This window comes from Papaver somniferum, chromosome 2 (genome assembly GCF_003573695.1).
Source record: "Papaver somniferum cultivar HN1 chromosome 2, ASM357369v1, whole genome shotgun sequence".
In the NCBI taxonomy this organism is placed as follows: Eukaryota; Viridiplantae; Streptophyta; class Magnoliopsida; order Ranunculales; family Papaveraceae; genus Papaver; species Papaver somniferum.
Genome location: NC_039359.1, coordinates 28085634 through 28097182, shown reverse-complemented (window position 1 = coordinate 28097182; position 11549 = coordinate 28085634). Strand labels below are relative to the sequence as shown.

Below are 11549 nucleotides of genomic sequence, written 5' to 3'. Positions count from 1 at the left end.
GAAGAAAACAGTAACGTGTAACCGTCAGACGTTATGCTTCCATGATGAAGGAAGTGAATTTGTGTAACCGTCATACATTATGCTTCCATGACGAAGGAAATAAATTTGTTTATACCGTTACTTTTCACCGCCATTAATTATCCCGCTTCATGACACTTTCTTGTAACGGGCGCATTGCACGCCGCACGCTGTAAACCGCCAGTTTAATACCCTAATGTGCACCCCCCCAGTTTGTGACATGTTTGATGTCTCGCGTGTTTTCATGGAAAACATGTAAAAATTCGCTACGCGTGGCAATTCAAAGTCAAGGGACTTACCGCAGGAAAATAGCATGTAATGCTATTAGGCTCGTTTTGGCTGGTCTCCTAAAACTTGCCACAGGCTTGTCAGTTCGGTGACGAACTTTGATGGCTGAGATCACATCTCATGAAGGAGGGTAGCCGTCGATTATGACTACCTTGTGTTGGCGCCTGACAGTAGCGCGGTGGCGTTTTGGTATACGCCAGTGGAAATGTGGCATGGATCGTGCATGCCAGTGGCACGGTGGTGCAAGTGGCGCCTGGCGTAGCCATGGCCACTAGATTTAGGCAGCTGGTCGCCTGAAACTTTCCACAAGTCTGTCAGTTCGGTGGCGAACTTGGACAGCTGAGATTCCATCTCATGAGGAAGGATGTCGATTGATTATGGCCGCATATTGTTGTATAGCGAAGTGGCTCCATTGTCATAGTGGCGCCTGGTAGATCCATGGCATAGCGGCATGCCAGTGGTGTATCCATGGCATAACGACATTCCATTGGCGTAGCCGTGGCATAGCGGCGTGCCAATGGTGTAGCCGTGGCATAGAAGCATGATAGTAGCCGTGAAATAAAGGCATGCCAATGGTGTAGCCGTGGCATAGCAGCATGCTAGTAGCCGTGGCATAGCGGCATGCCAGTGGCGTTTTAGCATGTCCAAAGCATGATTTGGCTCTGTGGCCAAAGTTAGGGCTTGGCGGCATGGCCAAGGTTTGGTGTCGTGGTGTTGGACCCACATGTGGCGTGGAAACATTGCCCAAATTAGGGTTTGGCATGTCAAAACCCTAATTAGTGCGTGTGGTATGCGTCAGCGGCATGACGATACTTTTGTGCAAATGGCTCCATAACTATGCCAAAGGAGTTATGGCAAGACCATAGTGTGGAAACGGCCACAGGAGTAGGGATTTCCCTGGGTAGCTATGATATGGCACCAACCCTAGGATTTCCTGGGTCCCACACGGCTCGTGGCATGTTGTGGGGTCGAAGTGGCATAATTTGTACCACGACTGGAAATTAGGGCTTTGGTTAATGCATAGGCGTGCTTTTGACCAGAAAACCCTAATATTATGCTTTTCACGGCGTCGGCCACGAACAGGAGGTAGGTTAGCACATAGGGCGCTATTTATGGCATGTTGGCATGCCGATCAATATGTTGTTGTGGCAGGGTGCGTTTGGCTTTCCAGTTAGTATGGTAGCGCGACAAGGTGCGTTTGGACTTTAACGTATGGTGGCATGTTTAGAGCGACTTGATTTTCCAATAAAAGGGTCCGGCCAAACATAAGGCGCGTCCACATCTTTAATGCTTGTGGCGCATTTAAAGTGACCCGATTGGTCGGTAGGAAGGAGAGGGGCCGGCCAAGCATGAGCGTGGATATACTTCTGGTGTGAGTGTGACGGCTTTAGAGCAACCTGATTGGTCGATGGGAGATGGGGCCGGTAAGCATGGACCCAGCCACAACTTATGTGCGTGTGGCGGGTTTAAAGCGACCTGATTGGTCGAGGGACATAAGGCCGGTTTTAGGATGGGGCGTGGCCAATGGCAAGTGGCGCCAAGGCATGGACACGCCTTCCTTTGATGCCGCGGCTCCCTGTTTTCTGACTCTGGGCAAGGTTTTGCACCTACTGATCCATGGCGGATTAATTACCTAGTTTTCCTAGGCTTACTTTCGAAAAACAAGGTCTGGTATACTGCGCAAGGTGTAAAAGTAATTGATTGAATTCTATGTGTTGACACAGAGTTCTTTAAGTTCATAGCCAGAGAGCAGCATGCTTTCTGATTGAATACCTTATGCAAAGACCTTATCCTTGATATTTGGAAATTTGTGCTACTCTGCTGCGAGTGAATACAAATTGTCATGCCATATCAACATTAAGGGTTCAGCCGGGGAACATAACATATAAAGCATTCAAAGAAACTAATATTAAGTGAATATGGGCAAGGCGCCGAAATTTACAGAACATCTCGGATGGTTGCTACATGCGCTAGTCTGGATAAATTTCATATAAATATATTGAATGGCTCAATAAGTATGTCAGCGAAGAGGTTAACACTCATGGCTCCGTTTCCTTACAGAGTGACGTCACATCAGATGCAAGATTTTACGATTTTAACCCTAAGCTAAAAACCACCATCAACACAAATAAACATACTTCGTTGTTGTATTGTCTCGATCTCATGTCCATAGACGATTACACGAAGTGTGAACCGATTTGTTGTATTGTCTCGACTCAGTCCGTAGACAATCACTTTCGGAGAAAGGACTTATAGGTGGAAAAGTTTTAGATTGAGGTATATTTTGGTACCCTCGTCTTTTCAAGTTAAAAAATTCCACCCAATAGGATGGACCAAACTAAATAAACCAATAACAAAAGGAGGTCTTGGCATAAGAAAAAATAGTCACCACAATAAAGCCTTATTCATAAAGAATCTAGAACATGCACGACCAACCTAATTCCATTTTCTCCAGATTATATAATGAGAAATATCTACAAAATCAACCAATATTCAAGGAAAACACTCAAATTCCTTCCTCTTCCAGCCCACAATGGAAACAAATGGCATCTCTCATACCTACATTACAAAAAATCATTTTTCATCGTATCAAAAATGGTCTAGACACACCTATCCAAGCAAATTGGTTACCTCACTATCAAAACCTAAACCCGGACCAATGCTACCCAATCCAATAAGTTTCTGATCTCATTGACCCCATCACCAATAATTGGAATTATGAACAACTGAATCACTTCCCACCTACTGCTATCCAAAACATAATAAACATCCACCTTCCCCCAGACATGCCTCAGGATAAAATCCTTTGGCCACACTCAAAATCTGGAAAATACACTACTGCCACCGGATACAATTGTTTAATACAACAAGAGGACACCCAACACCACATAAACCCCATACCACCACTAAATTCTTGTGGAACTTACCTTGTCCACCAAAAATCCATCTTTTCTTGTGGAAAGATATAAATGAAGGTCTCCCGAATTTCTCTATTCTACACCGCATCAACATCACAAATTCCAACCAATGCCCTCGTTACAACGCCGAACCAGAAACAGCGGAGCACATGCTTATTCACTGCCCAATACCAGCAGCATCCTATTATCTCGTCTATCAACAAACCAAACCAACATCAACTCCTATATCACTATAAATAATCAAACAACCATTACCCAAATTCTGCAAGACGATAGCCATGCCCCCTATATATCAGCTTGCTGTTTTCTCTTCTGGAACATTTGGATGTCCATAAATGATTTAGTTTTCAAACAACACCATACAACCCCAAACAACACCTTGGCACTTACCCTGCAACAACAACAAGAGTTCCAATGGGAAAAAAAAAGTTTTACCCCCAACTTTACCTGGGGATACACCAGCCAGAGCCCCCCCAACAAATATCAGAGCAACAACAACGATATTAGCAGGATGGGTTAGACCAGAATATGATTGGCTAAAGATCAACACAGATGGGGCTTCTAGAAGACATCCGGGAATGGCGGGAGCATGTTTTATTTGCAGGGATTCGACGGTTCAAACTGTGATGGCTCTAGCACAACCACTAGGTATAACACGACGCTAATAGCTGAAACGTGGGCGATTCTGCTAGCTTCAAGGACGACAATGCAGAAACAATGGCCAAAAGTGATCTTTGAGACAAATTCAGAAAATTTGATGCACTTCATTAAAAAAGAACTTGAAGCTCCGTGGTATGTTACATAAATGATTACAGAAATAAAACAAATAATGTGACAAATTCCTCACTGCAAAATACAACACAACTATAGAGAAGAGAATCAAGCAGCAGATGGTTTGGCAAACTATGCGGCAGACAGAAGTCAAGCAGAAAACTTATAAACATCAGTCTGGGACCAGACTATCCCACAATTTATTAGCCAAATTCTATTTAATGATTCTGTGGATATAAAATACCCACGTGTAATAGCACTTTAGTACGTTCTTTCTGTTTTTCTCATGCTTCAGAAAAGAAAAAAAAGACTCCAAGTGATCAATTACAGTTTGACCCTTTTACTAATACAAATTTCAAATTTACAATGAGTATTTGCATCCACAACCTATTAAAATTACACAAATCTCACGCCGCTTCTTACTAATATTCAAATTGTAGCGGGTGCAAGAAAAATCGCCTTATTTAAAGGGCAAATGAAATTAAATACAAGGACGTAACGAAAAAGTAAATAAAAAAGAAAAACGAGATTACTATATGTTTTTTTTTTAAATATTTTATCGAGGTACAAACAAATTTTTGATATAGCATCTAACGGATATAACGTACATTCTTATGGAAGGTGTTATGAGGGGAATTCATCACAACAAGACTCCGCCATTTTCTAGTCAAATTAAGTTAATAAAAATGTTGACAATCAGGTATCGGTAACTGGATCGATAATCGTGAGTTGGAGTCTAGAGGTTGACACTTGACATACTCCTTCAATTTCTACCGAAGTGTTAACTTTTCCATTTTAGTAAAGAAAAAAAAGATAAAAAAAATGAGTGACAGTAACATTCTTGCGGGGAAAAAATGTTGAACTTTAAGCAGCAGAAGAATGGTCTAGTGGTATCAGCAGCTGAAAGTAAGTCAATGTACCGAGTGGAATGGTTTGGTTGGTATAAGCAGTTGAAAATAAGTCAATGTGTAGTGTACCATAGTAGAATTACTGAAGAGGACTTCAGTGGCTTGACTGTACAGTATCTTCTTTCAACGAAAATAAAAATAAACTTCGATAATGTACCATTGTAACCTAACTCCTTTTAATTAATAGCATGCTTAAAAAAAACAAAATAAAAAAAAAAATTAATCACTAGCAACCCTGAAAGTTCTGGTCGAAGGAAATTCCGATATCAATATCTTGAATATCGTTGCACAACCAAAACGCGTAGAGCCTTTTTTGGATTATTAATCGAGAAAAAGACAGACCCCGCGAAATCAAATCTCCATGGCTACATTGACTTCAAAGTCTTGCTTTATTATTATTTCTGGAACTTTTCTAGTCCTCACGAATTTTGAAAGAAACAGAAACGAAAACGAAGAGCACATTTCGAAGTCCAAAAGTTCCAAGTTCTTGCTGTTCTCTTAAAAGAGGTAATTGTGCTTCTGATTTGTTTCTGTGTTTTGACTTTCCAATTCTTAATTGAGGTATTTAGGATACTTGTTTTTTCCTAAATTTGTTTGTAATTCATGTTTCAAACTAAAATTTAAGAAAATGAGCTCTTGATGGTTGTAAATTTCTTGTATTAGTTCCTAATTGAGTATATTTGTTAGGATTTCTAGTTCTTGGGTAGACTAGAGAACAAAACTGTGTTGTAACTTATCAAACTTCTTAAAAGATTTGGTTTTTAGGTGAATGAAAATTTTGCTATTTTGTTTATATTTACTTCGGAGGGAAAATAAATAAGTTTTTTATAGATGGGGTTTTGTTGTTAGAGTGTCTTGTTTTGAATTTCTCAAGTTTGTGTGAAGAAGACAAACTGTGTATCCATTAGTTGGGTAATTTCTGAGCTGTGGTAGTAGATGAATTCTTGTACTAGAGCTGGAACTGTTAACGTCTGTGCTGTCTTGAACTTATGTAGAAACTTCTGAGCAGTCTTGAACGTATGCAGGATGATGCATCACTAACGTAATTATGTCGAATTTCATTGTGATTTTGCCATTTTGGAAAAAGTTTTACGGCTTTTTGTTTTTCATCTGCCAATTTCCAGCTCCTCTTATCTCCATCTTGAGATACTAGTAGGAAGTGATAATCGCTAAATCTGCATATGAAAACATGTTAACTGCATAGACTGATTTCAAAAAAATGGGGTCCCAAATCTTCTTACACCAACATTGTGCACCAATTTTTATGTCTCATTTCTAGTACATGCTGACTATCAACTTTCGTGAAACTTTAAGAACTTTTTCAAAAAAAAGAAGTCATGTGATCTGAAGAAGACTTGTATAATTGCAGGTGGGTGCAATAAAATCCGGCCCAGAGATTCTTGAGGTATTTGCTTTTGTTTTATACAATGACGGAGAATGTCTATTGTAACCATCTTTTTGACTTCAAAACTGGAATCAGTTTGATTATGTGTTTATTATTTGTTTATGCAGGACATAAGTATCTAACAGATAAAAAGCAAGCCCGAAAGCTGGATGGGAAGCTGGCATGATCTCGCATTTCCACTACACTGTAAGTCCTACTTCACATGACCCATCTTTAATCTTTGTATGCGTGCTTACCACTTGTTGTTATTATTTTCTTCTTCAACCCTGGGCAAATCTGAAACTTTGCAGCGCCTTTACGTGTAGATTTCCATTTCTCGCCTATGTCGGGTAAAACCAATTACAGCAGCGTCCCATGATGATTTCCTTGGCATTCCTACAAATCAATGAAAAGATTATGGTCCTCTGTGATATCAGTAGAGGTTTTGTTTCGACGATGCAATGAGTCTGTTGGAGCTCGCACCAATTGGTGGTGTTTTGACAATTTTAACAACTCAGGTCATACGAACAATAGAGGCTGCTAGAGATGTTATTGTAGAGAAGGATAGTTTCAAGGCTCTATCGAAATATCTCTCTGATATTGAACCTATTTTGAATGAGTTGCATCTCCACGGCTTAAATGATTCTGAAGAAGCTACTAGACAAGCTTTAGATTGTCTTTTAAGAGATGTGAAGATGGCTTATGACATGGTGGAGAAGTACAAAAACAAATCGCGGTTCTACTTACTGATAAAATGCAGACACATAGTCGGAGAAGTACAAGGTGTGACAAGGGAAATTGGAAGATCTTTATCTCTGTTACCTTTTTCGAACACTGAAGTTTTAGTGGATATATCAGCAAAGGTTAATACGTTGCAGAATGAGATGCAAACGGCAGAGTTCGAGGCTTCTCAAGCTCAGATTCGGATTGTTGAGAAGTTGTATCGAGGTCTTTCGGCAGAGAAGTTGATCAAAGTTTTGCTAATGACATGCTTAAGCAAATAGCGAGGGTGGTGGGTGTTGCAGTCGAGCCATCAGTAATAAGCAGAGAACTTGCCAGTTTCAAAAGAGAAAAAGAAGACGCGGCAGTTCGCAAGGAAAGGTCGGAAGAGTTATTTCTAAAACAGGTGATTGAGTTGCTTTCTCGGGCAGACGCTGCTAAAGATCACGAGGAAATCAAGAAGCAGTATTTAAAGAGGCTCCGCGTTATACAGACAACAGAAGGATATATCGACCCATTGAATTCTTTTATTTGTCCAATTGATGGGTCAACTGCTATGGTTGATCCAGTTAGTCTATCCACGCGCACAACATGTGAGAGAGCAGCGATTGAAGCTTGGTTTAAATCAGGAAAGGAAACTGATCCAAAGACGGGTCACTTGCTCGATGATTTCTCTGTTAGATCTAATCATCGACTCAGGAAAGCAATTGAAGAGTGGCGGGAACTAAATTACTGTCTTCAGATCAAAGTTGTGAAGAGAAAATTATTATCAGCGACTGACTCTGCTGTGGAAGAGGCTCTCAACAGGATGGTGGAGCTGTTTACGGAGAACCCAATTAACAAAGACTGGATTGCTATTGAAAACCTTATTATCATTTCCTTATCGGTTCTTGAAAATTCGCTGAACAAAGATATCAAGAGAAAGATCTTACTTACATTACAGGATGCTATTGCAGGTAATGCCCATAACAAGGTAAACACTAAGACATTCAGTAGCAAATCACTGTTTATGCTCTATTAGCTAGGACGCAGGACACAAGTATTTCCTGTTTTCCATTAAAATCCTCTAGAAATCCTAGATTTCTGTTCATGTTGCTGAATAATATGTTGTGCCTCGTCCATAGTACATAGCTTCTTAAATAATATGCTGTATCCCAACATTGAGGCTTAATGTAGGAACTAACTTCTAAAACACTCGAACTTAATAGCTAATAAGAAAGAATGGTCTTATAACATGCATATGTTTGGCCCAACATCTGTTCGTCAAATTTATTTCCTCGATTTATTTACTTCTGGATTGTACAAACCTTGACTCCACCAAGTTGGTAAGTTCCAATTCAACTTGGATTAGTACGCTAATTGACTAGGTTTGGACAAATTAATTGTAGGCCGTGGCCATAGTGGAATAGGAGCTTCGTAATAAGCTACTATGAGGGGTCATATTATCCTCATTTTGGTTGAGTCAACATTTTTTATTCAACTTTGTAGGAAATAGTGGTAGAGTCTCGAGGAATTGATCTGATAGGTTCTTGCTTAGAATGTCCACGTATTGCAAAAGCTGCGGTCGATCTACTATATGAGCTTATGCAAGGTCATTCTGGTTGGAATATGTTCACTCTCAGAAAGCTCTCAGAGCAAAGCAGTGCTATTAATTTCCTTGTGGTGTTATTAGAAACAGAGTCAGCAGAAAAAGCTGAACGAATCCTGTTGGAGCTATGTGATGATGATGATGATGATGAAACTATTATTCGTGTTGTGAAAGCTCATTGGTATAAACCACTAGTTAATCGCCTCATTCAAGGTCAGAAATCCTAATTGCATCTGTTTGGGTTTCGGAGTCTATTTTTACTTTCTAAATGTATTTTAAAGTAGATTTAACTTTGAAGAGCATCACTTAAGTAGGGTTTAGCTAGCTATGAATTTAAAACTGCTTTCCAACAAGATACCCGACCTCGCAGACCATCAATTTGATTTACTATTTATAAAGTTGGGGGAATATTCCTCTTAATATAACTTCCGTCATTTATCGGTAACTACATATTATTTCCAGTTACCCCTGCGATCCGAGTTTGTGCTGTCAGTATTCGAATAAGTTCATTTACTAGAAACTAAAACATAAAGGTGTCTATCCATTAGCTAAAGCTTTCAGTCCAATTTCCATGATTTTTTCTTAAGTGGTGTAATTACTTCTAACTGTAGGCTTTCTGGTATGGGGATAATAATTTTGCCTCGTGAAAACACCACTCGATTGTTTTGGATTACATTGTGCCCCAATCTGATGTTTTTCAGGACAAAAAACTGCAAGGACGTCAATGGTAAGAGTGCTAGTTGAAATGAATTTGGAAGATCGGGATCTGAAAAATCTTGGTGAGGAAGGAGTAATACCTCCACTGCTTAAAATGGTATCAGAAAAGTTTGAAGCTAAAGAATTAGCCTTATCAGCTCTTGTTAAGCTGTCGAGTTGCCATGAGAACAAGAAGCTTATCGCAGATTCTGGAGGGGTTTCTATTATTACCGAACAATTATTCTCTTCTCATATACCCACTCTCATCATTGTGAGGTGTACTGAAATCCTTGAAAAGCTATCTTCCAATGATGATGGCACCAAATTTCTTGTCCAATCTGATGGTTCCTCTGTTGATTTAGAGAAGATAACAACTAACTTGTTGGTGGTTCAACAGTATACAAACTCATCTCATGTCATCAAGAAACCTGCTTTACGTGCACTGCTGAATATATTTAAGTCCAGTCGGAAGCTTGTAGAGAAGGCAATTATAAGGGCAGATGGTTTATCACAAATACAAATCCTTCCTTTGCTTGATGATCCAGATAGGGAAATATGGGAACTTTCGATCAGCCTACTCTTCCACTTCTCACAGCATGAGCCTCAAGGAATTGCAGAGTTTTTTCTCGTACAAAGGAGGAGGTTGGAAGCCTTAGTCGGATTTCTGAAGGACGAAAGTAGAGGTGATACACAAATGGCTGCTATTGGTTTATTGGCAAATCTTCCAAAATCAGAAGTAGAACTAACCAAGAAACTTATAGAAGCAGATTTGTTACCATCAATTCTGAAAATTTTGAGGTCAGGCACCACGGATGCGAAGGAGAATGCACTTGGTGCACTTTTTAGATTCACGGATCCCTCAAATCTCGAAATACAGCGGAAGGTGGTTGATTGGAAGTTTGTCTGTAAGCACTCCTAAACTTACAGTGTTACCTAAATCTAAATCTAAGAGAAACAATTGGAATTGGTGTTTCCATAGTGGGCCGATGACGATTTGTAAGGCTCATGGGGAGATTTGTGGCGTTTCTAGTACATTTTGTCTTTTGGAGGCAAATGCATTACATGATTTGGTTGGACTTTTAGAAGAGCAGGTTTATGCAACTTCTTATGAAGCAATTCAAGCATTGTCAACGTTGGTTGTTGAAGACACTTGTCACAAAGGAGCCAATGTTTTGGATGAAGCTGGTGCTATCCCGCTGGTAATAGAAGTTTTGAATTGGGGAGCATCCTCCTTGAAGGAAGAAGCTTTGGACTTGCTGGCAAAGATATTTACAAGTAGGGATTTGGTAGAAGCATCCATGGTCTAACTGCGGGCAACATCCATGAAGGGGGGCCACTGGGAAGAAAGGTTTCTCAAGTCTTGGCCCTGTTAGAATGCTATTCAAGAACACCAATGGCACCTTCCGAGCGCAATTAGGAATTTACATAAAGGTTCTAGAACAATTTTTTATGTTTCTTTTCGCGTACCCGAAGAGAGCATCCTCCACAAATAATTTCCTCAGATGGCCTGTCTGTTGACATAGTCGTAGTGTAACAAAATGAAGTCGTCTAAATGGATTCCGCTCCCTAAGAGAATGTTGGCGAAGGCAGCACAAGATACTGAAGTTCAACTTTGGGCACTTGTTAAATGGGTAAGACTTCCATTAACTGTTGATTTGTTCAATCATTTGGTCATAGCTGTGTAAAGTTATTTTTTACCTGGCGTTTTTAGGGGCCACCCCAAAGGATTTAGGGCCATCAATTTATACCCAGCCAAAGACTCTAGTTAAGGGGTACCCTATATGATATTGAACCTACATAAATGTCCTTCTGGTAAAACTGTATAAAAACCAAATCAAAAACAATTCTACTCATTTCAACTCTTCTTCTTCCAGTTTCATATCATCTTCCGATTGTGGAAGAAAAAAAAATTTCCTCGTTCAACCGAAACATCGCCGCGAATCGTAAAATCAAAACATCGTCGATTCGTTTATAAAACAATGGATAAGAGAAATGAAAGCCACAGACCTAGAACCAAAAATGTTGCTCGGGGTATCGATCCAAACATTGGAATTTTAGCAAGAAATAAAGAAATTGTTGCTGCAAATGAAGAAGAACGCGAAGAACGCGAAGAAGAAGTACCCGGCAATGTAGTCGGTGGTGGCGATTCCGATAGTCAAACACTTCGTAAACTTCAAATGGCCCCAATTAGGTAAGAATCTATCATTTTTGGGGTTTATTTCGCTTTAAGTCGTCCAATCGATAAAAAAATTTTCTAG

General features: G+C 39.9%; 1 pseudogene; it reads left to right on the top strand.

The window, feature by feature from the left end:
• The first annotated feature begins 5122 nt into the window (after nt 1-5122).
• On the top strand, nt 5123-10977 carry LOC113347216 (annotated as a pseudogene).
• Nucleotides 10978-11549: the final 572 nt, after the last annotated feature.